Genomic DNA, 18,297 nt, shown 5'->3' on the forward strand with positions numbered 1-18,297 from the left:
TGCTCTGGGTGTGTGGCAGGGCTGTCAGAAAACACTGTTCTGGGAGGCATTCTATTCAGAAAGCAGCGCCCTGGAAGGCTGTGTGTTCAGAATTCCCCCCATGTTTTCCCACTCCTGCCAGACCATATGCACACAGACAGTTGGCATCAGGCGCCGGTGCCAATGTCTGGATTACTGCTGAAACAGGGAATATTTGATAAAAGCAGGGAGCTTTCTGATGGCATTTCACACCCCATTAGAGGCTCGAGGGGCAGTCACTGATGGGGTTATCCCAGCTGTGCCAAGGTCCCTGGCCATGCCCAGCCTGGCATGAGGTGAATCCATCCTGAGTGTGCAGGAGAGCTCCGATGCTGTGGGAGGGCAGTGTCACTGCTAACTCAGCCTGGCAGCTCTCAGCACAGCCTGCTGACAGCTTCCCGTGCTGGAGAGGCCCTGGTGATGCAGAAATTCCTCTGCATCAGCTCCTTGTGCCTCTGCTGGGTGGCAGGCTCAGCACTTGGGAGGGAAGTGCCGCCCACGGGCACTGCTGGGTGCAGAGGAAGGACAGCAGAGTTCTGGGCTGTTTCTGGAACTCTGAGCCTCAAAAGCTGCTCTCCATCTCAAAATCCTGGAGAGTGTCTGCTCCAGCTCCAAACCACTTCCAGTCAAGATCCAGGTGTCTTTGGCACAGTAGCCCCAGGCTTGGGCATGAGTCACCTCTCCAGGAAACCTGTGCCAGTGTTTAAGCACCTTCTTGGAAAAAATGCTTGCTAAGGTCATGTCCAAAGGCTTCCCCTAAACTCCTGCATGCCCTTTCAGCCCCCAGCTGCCAGTGCTGGCTCCCAGTCCCCTGGAACCCCAGGGGTGGCACAGCAGGGACGCGCAGTGGCTGGGACCTGTCGCAAAGCAGAGACTTGGGGCTGGAGTTCTGTCACCGGAGCGTGTTTGTGTTACAGAATCACGGCCCAGAGAGTGTCAGCACAGTTAAATCAGCCCGGCCCTGACAGCTTGTGGGGCTGTGCCTGTCTGCACCTCGGCAGGATCCACGAGGAGGAGGGACACAGAACATTTACAAGGACCTGGAGGGACAGGACAAAGGGAAGGGCTTCAGTCTGACAGAGGGCAGGGATGGATGGGATATTGGGAATTAGGAATTGCTCCCTGTGAGGGTGGGCAGGCCCTGGCACAGCTGGGGCTGCCCTGCATCCCTGGCAGTGCCCAAGGCCAGGCTGGACAGGGCTTGGAGCAGCAGTAGAAGGTGTCCCTGCCATGGCACTGGGTGGGATGGGATGGCTTTAAGGTCCCTTCCACCCAAACCATTCCAGATCTCCCACAGTCACTGCGTGTTGGCACAGTGTCAGCCCCAGAGCTGCAGTGGGAGCAGATCCAGGTTTTGGCCCAAAGATGCAGCTGAGTGCTCTTTGTGAGTCTCCCTGAGTCTGAAAGTTCATTTTATCCACGGGGTGGTTTAAGCATTCTGGATGAACGCTCCTGTGTACTTTGCTCAGTGATTCCTTGCTATTCCAGGACCATAATAACAAGGTTTATTATGTTCTTACCCAGCGTGTTGTGACATTATTGCAAAATTATTGTTTTGTTTCTCCTAAACTCAAGATTTTTTTGTAACGGTAATAATAATAAAAGACATACAGGCTGATGAATTATCCACCATGTCAGACTGCAGCACAGCACAGTCTGAAATAGCTGAGAGAGTAAAACAGAAAGATATCTCAATTTACGAGTGAAACACTAACACACACTAAACTTTTGCTGCACTATTCCTCATCTGAGTTTTAGTTTTCTCTTCACTAGCAGACAAGACTTACACTTCTCAGGTGATAAATCTTAACCAGAGTAGACACAGGCCTTTGGAAAGCATAAACTGTGGGGTTTGTGCAGGCCAGGCTCAGAGGAAAGCACTGCTCCTCAGCCTGGTGAGAAATGCATTTCCAATGAATAAACATTCACTGCTGGTCACAGGTAGGTAATAGCTAACTTCTTGTGTGATGTATCAGCTGGGATGGTTTGGCATTGAATTGCTGCTGCTGGCCACGTGCAGTGAGTGTTTTGCATTTCCTGGCAAATATATCTGTCTTCCAAAAGGAGCCAGGTGAGGTTTAAGATCCCTTTCTGTGAAAAAATTCCTCCTTTATGTCCAAAACCAACTTATGTAAATCTGCTTCCCTTCATTCCTATTCATCTGCCATATGCTCCCTGTCCTCCTGTGTGCTTCCCTGTGTGCAGAGCTAACAGGAGTCCTCACTCTGGGCTGCAGAATTGGGAAGACAATTTAGCTTTGATTAATTCTAGCTGCCAGTGATTGCAGAACATGCATGGGGACAGCTAGCCTCTCATCTGTGCTCAGTCCCAAGCTTCCCAGCACGGAAATACTAATCATTATCTCTCCAATTGCGCAGGATGAAATGCTCTCTGATTATGGGGGAAATAACTTTATCAGTTGCAATTGGGAAGGTAATCCTTAGTGTCATTCACTGGAATGAAAAGGTGCTTTTCTGTGCAGACATCCTTGAGGATTGTAAGGGAAAAAGGCCAGGAAAACCTGCAGGTTCTTTCTTCCATTCATCCCCTCCGGCTTGTCTGGTGTCACAGAACACTTGGGGTGGGTGGGTCTTTGATCACCTGATACTGGAGAAAAATGGTAAGGTCAGGCTTTTTGGTGCTCCATCCCCCCCACATGGAGTTTTAGTGTGGCCACCTCTGCTCTGCCTCCAGGTGTGAGCCATCAGGTGCCCTGCCATGGGCTTCTGTTCTTACTGAGGATTGCTGCTGTTAATTTCATTAAGAATCAGAGTGTCATTAACTCTGCTGATGGAAACAGGTTCACAATGAAGGTGTGATGAAGCCATGGCACTTACTGTGCCCCCAGTCCTGTGTGAGATTTACCCAGAACAAAGCAGCCTTTCCCCGTCCCAAGCTCCCTGTGCCCCCCATTCCTGTGTCAGATTTTCCAGAACCAAGCAGCCTTTTCCTGTCCCAAGCTCTCTGTGCATTCTGAGGCTCAGGGGGTTTCTCTCCTGTCCCTCACCATCGTTGTACGCAGCCAAATTCTGCGCTCAGCTCCCTCTGGGCAGCCCTGCTGCCTTCAGGTGCATCCAGGATGTACAACCTCACTGGGACTGAGGGGATCTCCAAAGGCACGGTCTGGGAGGGATGGACTCGTGGAATATTGCATTAATTGCAGAATATCCTGCTGCTGCTGGCTGAACTTCTGAAGGGGGGACAAAATACTCACAAGGAAAATATCAGCTGAACTAAGTGGGACACAGCAATTGCAAGGCTTTGATCTGTTCTTACAGCCCATTTGAAACTGATTTTCTTAGCACCACTTCTCCCTAAGCGGGGGTTTGGTAAAATGAGGAGTTACTGGAGCTGCTGGTGATTTACATTTGCATGGCATCTTTTCTGTGTCTCTGTTAAAGAAGGCATTTTGAAGTGTCCCAAGTGGTTCAAGCACCTGATTAAGAGACTCAGAAGTGCTAAGCAAAAGCAAACACCAAAAGTCACATGTCACAGAGGAAAAGGAAGGATATATTAAAGGCAGCTTAATTTTTAATAAGAGTTTTAATTACGTTTTCTTCCACTATGTCAACATTTCCAGAGGAAATCCAAGCTTTGCCTCCTTGTATGCCCTTTCAAAAAAAGACCTGCAAAGAATCATTTTTCTCCTCTGTGAGATTGGAGTACAGATCAAGTTCAGTAAAACTTGTCTCTGATCAGACTGCAATGATTTCTCCAAATGGCTCTATAAATTAAAATATTTGTTCTGTGTTGAGCACCAAGGGAAGACAGATTGTAGCTCATTCACCAGGAAAGGTCAGCAGACCCAAATGAAAATGCAAAAACATCAATTGTTTCCATTCACTAATCACATATAATTGGTCTGGCTCACCTGAACTAGAACACATTTGTTATTATAATGCATAATTAAGGTTCTTTTCATTTTGCTGCTTTCCAGATGCAATTATCTCTCTTTTAACAAATGCAGAGAAGGAAACTTCTTGTAAAACTGAAGATACATTTGACAAATTAGTATAATTAAGAAAATGTCCCTGAAAGAGGAAAAACTTTCTAAGTAGGAACACTGTCAGTTCCCAGTACTTATTGCTGTCCTTTGTGACTTCCATCGACAGCAGAAATCCTGATTTACGTGCGGGATGGAAGTGCCCAAGTCAGCAGGGCTGAAATATGAACATCTTGGTGTTTTTGCTCTTCATTTCCAGTCCTCTCATGAAGAAGAGATTTTTGCTCTTCTTTCCCCCATTCCTGGAGCACAGTGTCCCCATCTCTGCTGAGTTCTCCCAGTGCCAGCCCTCCTCCCCAGTCCCCCTGGGCAGTGTGGGCAGTGGCATCGGAGCTGCACAGAATGGATTCAGGTGAAAGATGAGGTGTTTTGGGGGGAAATCCTTATGAATTGCACCTCTAAAGTGAGCTCAGACATTGGAGCAGAAGGTTTTGCTGCCAGGCTTTTAGTGTGGGCTGGGCTTGAGCCCCTGAACCAGAGGCTCCTGACTCCAATCAAACATCCTGGTGTTTCTGCTCCTCTGTCCCAGTTGCCTTCTGGAGATGCACGTGTGCTGCACACAGTAGGTGTAATAATCTCTGACATACATAAAATACAATAGAAATCTGTTGGCTCCTGGGAGCCAGAACAAGCCTCTGATGCTGTCCCTGCAGTCCCCATGGGACATCCAGGGAGATGAAACCATGGCAGGACAAGGGCACAGCCCAGGCTGGGCACAGCAAGGATTGCCCTATGGAGGGGCAGGACAAGGGCACAGCCCCAGCTGGGCCAGGCTCAGCTCGGGCACAGCAAGGATTGCCCCATGGAAAGGGTGCTCAGGGCCTGGCAGGGGCTGCCCAGGGAGGTTGGGAGTGCAGTGCCCATCCCTGCAGGTGCCCAGGAAGGGCTGGATGTGGCACTCGGCACTCTGGGCTGGGCACAAGGTGGGCACTGAGCGCAGATTGCACTCACTGGTCCTGGAGGGCTTCTCCAGCCTGGATAATTCTGTGAAACTCTGCAGAGATGATCTCCTGACAGAAGACATTCGTTCTCAAAGCTGGATGTGTCCCTGTGCAAGGAGGGACATGAGGGCAGTAGGAACAGGGACATCTCTCCCTAAATTGCAGCCAGCTGCTCCCTGCCATCCCATATTTGCAATATCAACACAACAGGTTCACTTAAATCTCACCTTCTGAATGAGCTTGCCTCTTTCTGATGCATAATTTTGCCTTTTTCTGCTGCATAATTACTTCCTGTAACTTAAAACTGATTTTAAATAATGATGTTAAAGTCAGTAATGGGTTAGAGGCTTATTAGTATCTTCAGGGATCTAAGATTAAAGATTTTAATATTAGGAAAATGCATGCAGCTATTAATGTGTTTTTGAAGTGTAAAGCCTGTCTAATCTAATTTACTGTATTACAGTATGAGCTATAATTTTGACTAATTAAATGTCTCTAATATTTTTGCTAGCTTAAGCTTCGATTAACCAATATTTACTTTATTAGGATAAGATTAAACACCTCAAGAAAAATCACTAAAAAGTTGAACATACCAATTTCCATTGGAGCAATGGGCACAGGGAAGCCAAGAGCCATTTTAGAGAACCAAAGTGTGCTCAAAGATCGAGCACACCATTTCCCTAACAGTCACTATTAAGCTGGTAAAATAAATTTAATAGAATGTTGTAAGCACAATACTTTGTAATGCAGGACTTATTAGGGTGCAGGAGAAGCAAATTGCTTTATTCTGGTCTGCTTGTGCAGCCCACAAAGCGAGGCAGGTCTGAGACAGGTGGAGGCTCACCTTGTGTGGGTTCTCAGTGCCAGCCAGAATGAATAATGACTATTTCTGTGTGCAAATAGGAGGCACTGCAGGGAGAAAATGCAGCGTGACTGGAAGGCAATTTATTGAACTCCTCAGCACCGTTAAGTGCAGAATGAAAGCTGCATTTCCAGGCCAGGGAATGCATCAGGCAGGACAGGAGCTCGCAGTGATAAACAAAGGGGAAGGTTCTGCACAGAGACAGCAGAGGCATCTGAGCAGAGCCCTGCCTCCAAACGGGGCTGCCAGCAGATATTTCACACTTAGGCTTGTCAAACACACCTATCCTCTGGGAATAAAACACCCCACAGCACCACAGACAGTTTGTAAACAGCCCCCAAAGGGGAGGCAGTCACTGCCTGTCCTTCCTGCTGAGGGATGAGCCCGCAGGAACACAGCTCCCCTTGCCCAGCGGTGCCCGAGTGCTGAGCGCTCCCTGCTCCCTCACCCAAACCTGGATTTCTTGGCAAGGGGAGGAACAGGGAGTGGAAGAGAGCTTTTTACCCTTTTCCTCCCCTTTTTCCCCCCACTGCCCTCTGAGAACTCGGTTTTTAATCTGAGCCTGCTGGGATGGGAGGCTGCTCCAGGAGCGCCTTTGGATGATTCATTCACAGGCACATCTCCTGTGCTGGTTGTGTCCTTTCCCTCCCTTTGCACCCCACTCCACACCACCAAAGCTGCGATTAGAAGCAGAAGCACTGCTCTTGCAGGCTGTTTTGCTCTCTGACCGAGCCTTTCTGGCCCATCCCCTGCTCTGGGGATGGATTTTCCCTCCTCCTGGGCACCCTGGCAGCTGTCTCTGCTCCCCTTTTTGGGATGTGCAGGTGATGGGGAGTGCGTGCTGTGCTCCTGGGGAGCCCTCAGCAGGAGCTTACACTTTCTAGGGGAGAGCACCCAGAGATTTCATTTTCCCTGCTCGTGGGAGCCCAATCCAATCAGACAGTAAATTTCCACACAAACACCAGTCTGCTGCAACTTTGCCATTCCTTTAGAGGCTGCACTTTGTTCCAAAGGGAACATTCTGTTTTGGAAGCAGCTGTGGCACTCCAAGGGAGATCAGGCTGCTCCTGCCCAGTCCCCATCTGGCTCTGACGGCACAGAAGTCAGAGCTGCACTCTGTGAGAGGTGCAGAGCAAAGCCCAGCTTGCCAGAAGGGGAGGATGGCACGGGGTCATGGAGTAAGGGGATTTGGGAGCAGCCAGTGGTGTTGGTAGCCCCATGCCACCCCACAGCACCCCTGGCAGCTGTTCTTGTGCAGCTCCTGGTGAAAGGCAAACTCACACCCACCTCTGGCCTCAGTCAGACCCAGCCTTCCCAGCAGAAAGTGCTCCAGAGCACTGGCTGCAGGCCAGCTGCTGTTTGTTTGTTTGTTTAAAAGATGTTTGTTTGCACATCTGCCCTGCCTGTTTGTTCCGCTTGGGTGTTCTCTGCAGGCAGCCCTAACCTTGAAAACATCCTGGAATGGTTTGGGTTGGAAAGGACTTAAAGCCCATTCAGTGCCATGGCAGGGACACTCCCACTGTCCCAGGTGGATCCAGCCCCAGTGTCCAGCCTGGCCTGGGGCACTGCCAGGGATCCAGGGCAGCCACAGCTGTGCCAGGGCCTGCCCACCCTCACAGGGAACAATTCCCAATCTCCCATCCCTGCCTGCCCTCTGGCAGTGGGAGCCATTCCCTGTGTCCTGTCCCTCCATCCCTTGTCCTCTCCAGCTCTCTTTGGGCTCCCCTCAGGAAGACATTCACTGAGAAGCATTAAATTACAACCTACAGAAATAATCTCATTTTGAAGCCTATTGTAGAATAACACTACTGTTTTTTTACTAATATTCTTTATCCTTTACAATTCTGGCTCAACAGACCATAGCTGGGCTATGAAGCACAGAGCAACTACAAACAAAACAAAGGGAATTTTTTTCCCCCTGAAAATAATTCAATTTAAAAGCATTTTCCTCACCCTTTGCAGTGCAATGTTCACCAGTGTTTACAATAATTGTTTTTGTTTGGTTTAGTAAGGTGTAACCAATGGTACCATGCAGCAGCACACTGTCTGTTTTGGCCACAGCAGCGGAACATAAATGATCAAATTAAATGGATATGATTGCAATAAATATTACTGGGATGGAAAGAGAAGTTAGAGCAATTATCCTGAAATGAAGTTAAACCTGAAACAGAAAACTTCCGTACCATAATTGCAAAAAATACTTCCATACATTAACCTGGATCTTCCCAGCCCTCGTCATCCCTTGCAGTGCTGGCACCTTACCTGGGAAATGTTGTTTTGCACTTTGTGAGAGGAAATGTCTTGGTCCATTGCTGCCCAGAGCAGTGCCAGGAATGATGTACAGAATTTTTAGCAGTGGGCTGGGGATCCATAAAAGATGCTGCATGTGATAGGAATGCCCAGGGATGTGTGTGGAGACAAAGCTCTGGGTGCCCTGGGTGTGACAGTGTGAGGAGGGCAGGTGACAAAGGGCTCTCCCCTCCCCGGACACCCACAAGGGCTGCTCTGTGCTGCTGACCCAAGCCCTGGCACGGCACAGGGACAGCAGTGCCAGCTCCTGCCTGGCTTTCCCTGGGATCTGCCACTCAGGAGGGGCACAGCTGACCTGGGGGGAGCTGGGGAAGGCACCTGCAGGTCCCCTGAAGGAATCCTCGGGCCAAGAGCTGCCCGTGGTGCAAATGTGAGAGCAAGCATCCTCTTGCTGATGGAGCACACTTTGGAGGAGGTATCACTGCTAATAACGATGCCTGAGGGAATGGGCTCATATATCATCACGCTAAGGATATTTATAAATATATTTTAAAAGCAGGAGGGGAAGTAGCAGGCAATTTTGCTTCCAGAACATAAGTCAAGTGTGTATTATTAAGCCTAAATAGCCTGGATTAATCAAATGTCATACTGGCACTTCTAATAATGGCTTTACATTGCAAATTCCATTACCTGGCTTTGCCAGCCAGGAGAGAAGCTACAGAAGATCAATTAAACAAACAGGAAATTACCTTTTCTCTTTATAGTCCGTGACTTTCAGCACTTACAATGGTGCCAGGATCCTGAAAATTAAACAGGCATTTGCATAAGATTAATAACTCACTTGCTTTCTCCCCAAGTCACTGTGGCTTATTTAGGACCCCAGAGTTATCCGAGGTCTGCTGGAGAGGCTGGGGATGATGGGAGCAAATTAAAAATGGCTTAATGTGTCAGAGAGGATCCCACCACGTGGCCAGGGGCTCTGCTGTTAATAAAGGCACCTGCAGCATCCCAGAGATGGATGAGCAAGGTCTCAGCAGAACTGATGGGGGTAGGGCTGTGCCTACACTTGTTCCTGGGAATGCTTCCCTCCCTGGAGCATCCCTGTCCTGCAGGGGGCTGGGAATGGTCACCCTGGAGGGCTGCAGGGAAGCTTTTGGGGACAAAACCCTCTGTGCCATGAGCAGGGAGCTGGGTTAGGGCTGCATCTCAAACAGGGCTCATTTCCCTGCTTCTGCTGATGGTGGATGATAGATTTTTAAGGTAGATGGTAGATTTTAAAGGATGCTCCAAAGGGGGATTTCTTCTGTCCCACAGAAAAGAGCAAGGGGTGAATTTCCAGCCCCAAGTTTTGCCTGCCTTTGCTCAGGATGGGGTTTGTGCCAGCAGCACCAGGTCTGGGATGCTCAGAACTGTTGCAGCTCAGAGTTTGGGTGGGGCTGGGTGGGAGCAGCCTGCAGGAAGGCACAGGGTCCCTTGTGAGACACAGTAGTTGCTGTGGGTAAAGCCAGGCTGGCATTTGCAGGGGAACAGCCATTCTGGTGGCTGCTCTGCACATCCTCACCCAGCAGGGCCAGGGTTTCTCTGGCCAGGAGTAACTGCTGAGGTTGTTACTGCTGGAGCTGCTTACCATGCCTGGGAGAAGAGGGATGTTCCAGGTGCTCCCAGAGCTGGCTGCTGCAGGATCCTGGCCAGGCCGTGCCCTGAGATTGCTGGGGGATCATTGCCAGAGGGAGCTGAGCCCAGAGGAATGGTCACAGTTCCAGGAGCCCTGTGTGGAAACCCAGAGCACAGGGTGAGTTCAGAGGGAGCTGAGCCCTAAGGATGTCCCCAAGCCCCTGCACGCTCCCCTGGCTGCTCCTGGGGCCCCAGCAGGATCCTCATCCCTCTAAGGAAAGGCTGTGGAGGGCTGCAAGGAGGCCAAAGTGCCCTTTAGGGGCAGTTCTAGACAACAGGCACAGAAGGTGGGAAGGCAGGAGGGCAGAGATCTTTATCCAGTCCAAATGAGAATTCCCTTCTGCTTAGGGTGAAGGATTATGGGCAGCTTCATGAAAAAAAGGAAAAAAAAGAAAAAAATTAAACCCCTGTAATTCCTCACTTTGGTACATGAAATGAATATCCTTAAAAAAAAAACCAACAACCTAAACCAACCAATGAACCAAACAAAAACCCCAGCAGGATTTGGCAGTTAATTCCTCCGTGATTAAAGGATGCCCAAACACATGAGGCAAACCCAGGCTCTGAGGGTGATTAAATGCTGAAATGAACCCAGGGACATTTGATAGCTGCACAAGCAATTTACTGCAAATGTTCCTTCTAATTCTGATGGCTGCCAGAGTCTCCACTGGAGGAAAATAGCTTTGAGTAACCCCCAAAGACAGATTTTTGTATATGTAATAGCTGTAACAGGGGGAGTTTGGGAGCCTGTTGCTGCTGGGGTTTGGTTTGTTTGTATTCTGAGTTTGCCATGCTGAGCTGGGGCTCAGCTGAGCATTGATGGCCTGGAGCTCACCAAAGGCTCAGCCCAGAGAGCAGGATTGAACAGGCAGACCCGTGAGGTACCCAGGGTGTGCACACATTATCTGGGACAGCACTGCCTGCTTTTCAGGAGTGAGGGAGGGTCAGCAGGGACAGCTGGAAGCATGACAGGAAGGAGAGCAGAGCCAGCAAAGACACGGGGCTGGGAAATCACCCCAGGTAGGGAAAGAAGGTGAACACAGAATGAGCTTTGCCGGCCTTGCTGAACACAGGGATTGGGGGCACCAAGGGCAGCTGCCCAGAGCCCAGAGTGGAGCAGGGGCGATGGAAAGGGCTCCTCACACAACCTGCAGCTGTGACACCTCTTGCCACAGGGCACTGAGGAAGCTCACAGCCTTCCAGGGGCTCAGAAAGGCACTGGGGAAACGATCTGGCCAAGATGCTGATTGCAGAGCCGTGGCTCTGCCTGTGGGGCTGGGGAGCTGCACTTGCCAGGTTATCAGGGCAAAAACTCCTGTGAGGACAGGGCTCACACCCCACCGGCAGCAGGCAGCTGAAACCTGCTCTACCCAGAGCTGAAAGTGCATCCCAGGGAAATCTAGGAATGCTCACATTTGGAAATAGCCAATTAAGTCATTCTGGTTAACAGCTTTAATTTAACGAGATGTAGGCACAACCTTTATGCCATCTTAATATGCTTCTGTCCCAGCATCTCCTTGGTTTTATTAAGATTTTAGTAACTTTGTAAGCAGGGAATTATGTCTGGTATTGACTGAGTTATGGCTAAGTTAGAAGCCAGCGAGTCTGGGACCTGACAATTCATTTAATTCCTGGTTCCAGACTTGTTTGTCACAGACTGCTCTTACTCTCCTCAAAAGTTACAATCTCTTTTTGGGCTGGAATCTCTATCTGCAGTTGATTTTGAGGATAATAGCAAATTAGGGCTCTTATCTCTGTTCCATTACCCAGCCTCAGGCACCCACTGCTCACAGGGGCGAGCATCTCTCCATCCTTGGCAAAACCTGTGCCAGGAGAAGGAACAAACTCTTGGATCCTCATGGGAAAGGAGACAGAGGTGGGGCTGCAGCAGAGATGAGGTTGGGAAACACAAGAAAAGCTGTGTGGCTGAGTAATGGAAACTGAAGGGGAAAACTGAAGGGGAGGAGGTGCAAGTGAAATGAAAAGTGAGAGGGAAGGGAGGATAACAGAAGGATGATGTGAGCTAAAAACCGAGGCGAGGAACAGAACAGCTGAATAAGGGCTTGAGAGGAAAACTCTGCAAGTTGTTCCCACTTTGGGGCTTTTTAGGAAAGGAGCCTCAATTTTATGCAATAATAAAGAATAAAATGTGAGATTCAAAGCAATGTTGGTTGGGATGCGCTGGAAAGGGAATAAAGTGATTTAGGAAGGAAAATATTGGCAAGGAAAGTAAATATTGGCACAGGGTGAAAGACCAGGAGTGATGAGTGAATAAAAGTGGGGATGAGAAACAAACTGGGGCACAGAAGGAAACCAAATGGCTTTTTTGGGAGCAGGGAGCAAGGCAGTGGCAGAAAGGAACGAGGGCACCAAGGGAAAGGAAGCAAAATGCCACAGTTGTTATTTTGTTAGAGACTGGAAAAGCAGGGATGGGGGAAGGAAGGGCAGAGGAGAGGTGTGAGAGGACCCCGAGTTCAGCCTCTCCAGTCCTGGGGGTGCTCAGGCAGGGCAGAGGGGCTTGTGGCAGCCCCAGATTCCTACTAGAACCTGGCCACCCCCTCCTGCTCCTTTCTGGCACTCAGATGTGTGCCATGAGCCCAGATCCATGGGGAACCCTCCCTCCAAGGGCATGGCAGGGGAAACTGGGCCATCTGTGTGCTTTGATCCCAGCACTGCCCAGGACAGGCGGATGGAGCACATTAATTCCAACACTTGTCTGTCACTGCCCTCAGTGAAGAGTTTTTTCCTAATATCCAACCTGCACTAACCCTCTCGCAGTTGGATTGTGCATTTGGACATTGATGCAAAACACTATTACCCAAATTCACTGTAATTCTCCAGCACCATCTGCACTATGGCTAGCACTTGAATAAATTTAAACAACCCTTCAATTTTTCTGACTAAAATGTTGTTGCTATTTAATATTCCCCAGTTTTCCTGCTGCACTTCCCCCGTGTCGAGATCAGGCAAGGGCTCTGTGACAGCTTTAGCATATTTGCAAAAATTAACTGATTCATTTTTTTTAATGCATATACTTTGAATAAAGCATTCATTCCCTCTCCATCTTGGATGGAATTCCTACTTTTTAAACACAGTTTCTATTGTTTGAAGTTTCTCCTGTCTCCAGTAGTACCAAATGGAGGATATGGTGAAAAATATTACGAGACACACACCCAAATATTTCAGTGGAGATGACAGTTTGAATCCATCCACCAAGTCCTGCCCTTTGGCAGCTTTTCCTGGGAGATCCATGGCCTGTTAGTGGTGTGTGCCATTTGGAAAGTTTGTGGATACTTCTATTGCAATTACATCTTACCCAGTTCTGTGGTGCTCACATGAAATTTCTCTGTAGCTGCCACCACCTCTGGGAAAATGAAACATCCCCCAATTAAAGAGCAAAGAGAGGGGCAAGGCTCAGAATGGAAGCTCAGCAGGAGACAAAAATCGCATTTCTCTGAGCGGATTAGTGCAGGAAGCTGGGCCCTGGGAGTTATGAGCGGGTCAGAAAAGGGAATCTGTCAGAAAACACAGAGATTTTGCTCAGAGGAGCAGTTCTACACCTGATGGAATCTGCAGCACTCAGGGCCGGGAATATCTCAGCTCCCCAGGGTTTATTAGGCAGCATCCCCTTGCTGCCTCAGTGTCTCACTGGCTGCACATTTACCCACCTGAGTGGGCAAGGATGGCATCATTTACATTTGCAAACCCAGCTTTTATGTTTCTCCAGGAGAGTTAACAGCCCTGACAAGATTTCCCAGCTGCATCATGGCTACATGGAGGGGAAGAGCCCATTTCAGCATCCCCTGCCTCCTCTGCATATTAAACAGCATTGCTGGGGAGGGGTGCATTAAACCTCTGTCACATGGGGTGTGAATCTGAATTACTCACAATATTTAGATGGAATCACTCTCAAGCCTATGGAGAAGAGTGGAAATTAAGTTTTATAAAACCCCTCATGTTTTGCCTCCTTTAACATAATACCTTTTATTTTTGTTGTTGTGCTTCTTTTATTTTTTACTTGATGGGGGCCCTGTTTACTTTTTTTTAAGTGTACTACTTAAAAATAAAATTTTATAAGACATATAGCCCATGCTTCACAAATCCAAATGCTGGAACATGGAAATAGTTTTTAGAACTACATTAAGGATGATCTGTCTTTTTTATGTGTGCCAAAGGCACCACAGTGATGTTTTTAGGTAATGCACCATAAGTTTGCCAGTGCAGCAGACCCCAGGGAAATTATTATAACAATAAAGCACATATTTAAAGAAAGATTTTTAAGATTTTTAGAGCTGTGTTGCAAAAATAAATATAGAGTAATTTTGTTGCAAAAATAGATATAGAGTAATTGTATAATTACTGGTTTACTTTTTTTGGGGGAGAGGGTTCTTTTTGAGAGGATATCAAGTCAGGCTCTGGTTTTAGGGGAGCAATTTGCCAGAGACAGATGACTCTGGGAACATTCCATAGCACAGAACCATCTTTCTGTGGGATAATCAGGTAGGCAGAGATGCACTGCCAGAAAGTGCCCTTGCCCCTAATGCTTGGAGTTGTACCTGTAATTACCTGCAGGCACAGAGGCTAATCCTGAGAAGTGGGGCCATCAGATCTTGAATAATTTACTGCAGATGGGTTGGGTAGGTGCAAGTAGTACAGAATCCTAAAATCCAAGGCATTTGCTACCAGCACATGGAATGGGTCAGCATGGACCCAGCCCCTGCAGCACAAGGCACTCTCTGCACAAGGTGCACTGTGCTGGCTGAGGGAATTGTGATTAATCACCACCAAGTCTGAATAATGCAAAGGAAGCACTTCCAGAACAGAAGTCCCTGCATGAAGAAAAACTTCATTTCTTTAAGAAAGAATAAATCTTTAAGTGATTTGATCTTTAAAACCCCCTTGCTGCTCGCAGATGATTTAGATATAGGAACATCTCCAGCACATGCATGATTCAAAGACTCTTCTCAAATAAAGTCTTTTGATGGAATAAGGGAATTAAACATCAAACCCAACATCTCCCAATTGCCAAAGAGTCCTTGGTGTGACAGCTGGTCAGCTGAGCAGCAGAGAGCTGACAGCTCCATCACTCAGTTCATTACCCAAATGTTTCAGAACACGAGATGATTTTATTAAACCAGGGATGTCTCAGAGTTGTTAAGAAAGCCAGCAGAAAATACTCCCTGAAAGCTAAAAAGAAAACACCAAAACTGTGTTTGGCACTCTGGATGGAGCCATACAGCTTCTAGCTGAGCTTTGCTTTTTTTATTATCATAATGCCACAAAATAATTTTGTGTGCTAAGGAAAAATCAGTCTCACTGCTAGAACATCAAAGCAAGCCCAGGCCATGCTGTGTTTTAAATAAAAGGACAAACCTTTGGTCTCTCCATTTCTTCCTTGCTGGAAAGCTGCATCAGCAATCTTCCAAAGGCTTGAAATGTAGAAAACACTTCATTTTCATTTCTGCAAATTCCACTGGTTTTCAGATGGTTCTCACATCTCTCCATTTTCAGCAGAGAAAAAAAAGAGGGAGAAAATGAATTAATTTAAGTTTGCATTGCTATTGTACAACCCTCCTAATTTTTAGTGTTTAATTTGATGAGTGTCATGGGGCAGGTTAGGTAAAGTTCATGTCACAATTTCCCAAGTTCACCTAGATTTAGGTAGGGCATGTGGCAAGATGTCTTCCAGGGCAGAAACAGCGTGAAATTCATTTTTACATCTTGGTGTAAAAAATGCTCAACGTCCACATGAGGAGATTTTAAAGATTTCCACCCCTTTGGAAAGACCCCAGAAGCTCACCAGAAAACACCTGCAAAAACAAACAGCGAGTTGAGGCAGCAGGAGTTTGCCAGTCAGAAACTTCTGGATGATATTTTTAATTTTCTCCTGCTCTTCATTTCTTGCCAGTTCTCACACATTGATCGAAATGTGTTAAGGACCAGCAGCAATTTCTTATATTAATAAGCTAACTCGGCTCCCTGCTGCAGCTTGATTGAACAAAAATGAGTTCTAAATGCCTAATAATGTACTTTTACTGCCTTTTCTGTAATTCAAACCTTCAGTCTGCCTCTGCTCACACTTTTGGGGGAGGAATTCCCCTGATACCCAGCCTGCCCCTCTGCAGAGCCTTCCAGCACTCCCACCCGGTCTGGAGTCATCTGGGCGTTAAAGGGTGCCCTCATTTCCCTTTTCTGAAACAGTTCAGTATTTCAAAGATTTCATTTGCTACACTGGATATGAAGGCAATGGTTCCTCTCAGGAAATACTCCATATTTTGTGCAAGAGAGATGAAATAATCATCAGGGAGCAAAGAGGAATCAGAACGAAGCTTTACAAGATATCCACACGCAGAAAAGTGTGAAATTTCACACTTCCATGTTCTAACTCTTTTATTTAAAGAAGCTTAGTGTTTGTTCTCCTCTCAAAGCCATTTAGCTGATTTCTATTTAATGCTCTCTCAAATCCCAGGTGGTTTCATGTACAGGTTTCACTGAGCAAGGGGTTTTTGATGCAGCACAGAGCTCAAGCTGGCTCCCTTCCTCTCAGGAAAAGCAGCATTTCCAGAATGTTCCCAGGCTAGGGAGGAGCGCAGATCTCCTCTGCAGGGCTGGGTTTGTAAGAAAAAGGGGTTTGGGAGGTTTGGAGAGCCCAAGGGAAGGCTGGAGGTGGCACTCGGTGCTCTGGGCTGGGCACAGGGCGGGGATGGGGCACAGCTGGACTGGGTGATCCTGGGGGCTTCTCCAGCCTCAGCGACCCCGGGATTCTCTGATAATGGAATTGGCAGTGCTTCGGTGTCCCTGAGCCTTTTCCAAGGGGAATGACACCTCCATTCTGTTACTGACCCCCAGCTCTCCCTGATGTCACAGCATTCCTGCCAGGGCAGCCAGTGCTGGGCTGTCCAAAGGCCAGGGGAGTCCATGGAACGCCCTTCCATGTGGGATCAAAGCCCATCCCCAGCCCAGGCAGCTCCAGGGGAGCTGGGCACTGCCCTCCCACTCCTTCCAGCCTGGGCCTGCAGGGTCCTGTGGCTGCTGTGCCCTGGGGCTTTGCCGTGGCATTTCTGACATCCCAGTGAGGGGTCCTGGCAGATACAGCCTCAGGCTGCCACCACATGCCATGGGGACACTTCTGAACCTGCAGGGTCCTTCACTCAGCAGCTCTTGGTGAGCACTGACAGACAGAAGAATGGAGAAGGTTCCCAGTTCTTCCTAATTCTCATGGGAGCAGATATCCAAAACCTGTTGCCAAGGTGGCTCTAAAAACCGCAGACATCATAAACAAACAAACAAACAAATAAATACCAGGATAGGGTGATTTTGCAGCGGCACCTGGTTCCACAGCAGGTTCTGCTTGCTCTGGGAAGTGGCTGCACAAGTGTTCAGAGGCACAGAGCGAGGCAGGAGCCCCCAGCTGAGATCCTGCAGGACACAAATGGAATGCAGGCAGCGGATGATCCTCAGCTGAGCACAAGCTGCAGGGGAAAACATAAGCTTCAATCAACTCTTGGAAATAATTTGAGCCCAATGCCATAAGTGCCTTAAATTAAATCCCTCTCCAGAGCAGCCAATCTGAATCATTAGACATATGTCACGTAGTGAGCCATAATCACCACAAGAGTGGCGTACACAGCGTTCCATTTACAAAGGGGATGCATGGCACTGGGTAATTTCACCATTTCTCAGCGTTCTGTGTCTCAGGAAACACAGAGGGGGAGCAAGGCTGGTGCTGTCACACCCCTGTGTGACACACAGCGCTCTGCCAGCCTCCCCCCCGGCTGAGCATCCTTTGCTGCTCCAGGATCTCACAGAGTTCCAGGAGCAGCACAGGATCTCCGAGGATCTCCCAGCATTAACAAGCAGCTCAGTTCCATGCCCTCACCCAAAAGGGAGCCAGTCAGTTCTGCCAAAAAACAAACCTGTTTAAATGTGTTCATGGAATATCCTGAGTGGGAAACCTGACACACACCGAGGAAAACTGAGCAAGGGAAAACAGCAGCTGCATTTTTAAGTTTGTTTTGAAATTTAAGTTGTTCAATCAGATTGGTGGTAACACATGGAAATGATGGCCATTATGTGCCATCATTTGTTTCATCAGTTATGGAAATATTTAATTGAATCAAAGCCATCTTTACACACTGAACTAATTACAGCTTCCTCTTCACAGCAAGGGTATTTTGTGGACTTTCAATGGAAATTGCGAGGCTAAAAATGTCGTATTTCATATTTCTAGAGTCCCATACTGTCACAATCATACTTCTAGAGTCCCATACCTTCTCAGTGATATTTCTTGGTGGGCAGTTCTTCACAGCACAGACTCCTTCCTCTGCTTGTTGCTGCTTCTCAGTCAGGGCTCCCTCCAGGCTGTCCCTGCCTGGCCAAGCCCACCCCCTTTTATCCCAGTTACCTTCACTGGCCACAGCTGCAGCCCAATGAAGGACATCACAGCTGCAGCCCATCTACAACAACCGGGGCTCATCAGGGCAAGGCCTAGACACAGATACTCAATGTACAATACAGATATTCAAATACAATACAGATATTTTACTAGA

At 48.1% G+C, this 18,297-nt stretch overlaps 1 protein-coding gene and 1 long non-coding RNA gene across 12 annotated transcripts in view; one reads left to right on the forward strand and one right to left on the reverse strand.

The window, feature by feature from the left end:
• GRIK1 (glutamate ionotropic receptor kainate type subunit 1) overlaps window positions 1–18,297 on the forward strand; it is a 97,610-nt gene that overhangs the window by 17,838 nt on the left and 61,475 nt on the right. The window lies entirely within an intron of this gene.
• LOC135455592 (uncharacterized) lies at window positions 590–18,114 on the reverse strand. Of its 7 annotated transcripts, XR_010442350.1 has the most exons (7): window positions 18,019–18,114; window positions 17,051–17,220; window positions 15,400–15,558; window positions 15,122–15,247; window positions 9,702–9,842; window positions 8,824–8,874; window positions 2,404–2,625 (listed from the first exon to the last, which is right to left on the reverse strand). It is a non-coding gene; the product is annotated as an uncharacterized LOC135455592 (long non-coding RNA). The 7 variants fall into 7 exon arrangements; XR_010442355.1 differs by lacking the exons at window positions 2,404–2,625; window positions 15,400–15,558 and adding an exon at window positions 590–1,058; XR_010442348.1 differs by lacking the exon at window positions 15,400–15,558 and having other exon boundaries at window positions 2,405–2,625.

Source organism: Zonotrichia leucophrys, chromosome 1 (assembly GCF_028769735.1).
Source record: "Zonotrichia leucophrys gambelii isolate GWCS_2022_RI chromosome 1, RI_Zleu_2.0, whole genome shotgun sequence".
Classification (NCBI taxonomy): Eukaryota; Metazoa; Chordata; class Aves; order Passeriformes; family Passerellidae; genus Zonotrichia; species Zonotrichia leucophrys.